Below are 1,437 nucleotides of genomic sequence, written 5' to 3' on the forward strand. Positions count from 1 at the left end.
TCTCTGTCCGTCTGCCTCATGACTTTATAAAATTCTGTAAGGCCATTCCTCAGCCCTGAAGCTCCAGGGAAAACTGTCGAAGTCTATTCAGCTTCGTGCTATTGTCCAAACAGTGCAAACCTTGGAAACCCTTTCAAATACTTTCGAAATTGCACCACGTTCATTATTCAATGCGCGATCTGTTAGTGCCTGAAGTGAAGCGATGCTGAAACACTAGTAATGACAATTTTGACATTCTGTTTCTGTAATCTGTAAGGTTGCGTGGCCGAGTGGTGTCAGGCGCTGGATTTAAGCTCCAGTCTCTATCGAGTCGTGGGTTCGAATCCCACCGCTACCAAGATAACTGATGTTCTACTGCCCAGTTGAACATAAGCAGAAGCTGAGCACGCCCTATGTGTTTGCAGCTGCTCCGGACTGACTCTGAAAACAGTGTGAGTCCTTGCTGTCCGACTCTCCTCAATCCCTCTGCTTTCGGAGATCTGCATGGCCAGTTTCTGTATCTCAAATAGTCAGCTCATTTGTCTGAAAGTTTGGTGGTTCGAGCCCGACCTTTGCACCGAGCCTCAATTATTTCAGTTCAATCATTGAGACCAACCATGTCCCGACACTGCAACCACGAGAACCCACCCGAGTCTGCAGCTGGATGTGGCCCCAATCTCTCCAAGGCCCCGCTGCCAACAGAAAGCGGCTACTGCAGCTTCAATCAGCGGCTTCCTGCTCAGCCCTGGGACACAGCACATGGAAAATCCTTCCCCAGGAACGGCTCTTCCCGTGTGAAAGGGACAACCATTCCACTTTAAATTGGACACGGCTTCAGAGGATTGTTCCTGTGCTTGGAACGTTTCATAAACAAAACTCCTGTCTCGCAAATAAGAAGTGGGAAAAGTTGTTGGCAGGAAGAATAGAGAAAGTGTTGACTGTGAGGACTCTGTCTCGTCAGCAGATAGGATTCCTTACACTCGAAACTGGAATGATTGGGTTTCCTTCGGGAATTTCCCAATTGATTTACCGTCTGCCAGAGAGACTGGGAATCACTCCAGAGACATAAAGATGAGGATAAAAATATGAAAATATTTATATTGAGTCTTAAATCCAGAGACAAGTGTTAAATAGATAATAATGTTCTGAAGGAATAATAGCTGAGAAATGGAAAGTGTGAATGATGACATTTGTGATTGGGAGGAATGAACTGGATCCTTGCAAATTGCAATGCCGGGTGAAATATGCTCAGTATGAAATCACACACTCATCAATCGTGAGCCAGGCCCAGCTACTTTAGTCGGTAGAGCATAAGATGCTTCATCTCAGGGCCGTAGGTTCCAGCCTCACGATGGGCCCTTTCCCTCCTTTAACGAAATCCAGCTCTCTGCTCCACTTGCAGTATTGCAACCCAGTGTAGGGGTTGCTTTGGACACGTCGATCCGACTGTGTTTGATC

At 46.7% G+C, this 1,437-nt stretch overlaps 1 non-coding gene across 1 annotated transcript; it reads left to right on the forward strand.

Moving 5' to 3' along the window:
• Positions 1 to 255: 255 nt before the first annotated feature.
• trnal-uaa (transfer RNA leucine (anticodon UAA)) lies at positions 256 to 337 on the forward strand. The gene has a single exon. It is a non-coding gene; the product is annotated as a tRNA-Leu (tRNA).
• Positions 338 to 1,437: the final 1,100 nt, after the last annotated feature.

The sequence above is a fragment of the Chiloscyllium punctatum genome, chromosome 34 (assembly GCF_047496795.1).
Source record: "Chiloscyllium punctatum isolate Juve2018m chromosome 34, sChiPun1.3, whole genome shotgun sequence".
NCBI lineage: Eukaryota > Metazoa > Chordata > Chondrichthyes > Orectolobiformes > Hemiscylliidae > Chiloscyllium > Chiloscyllium punctatum.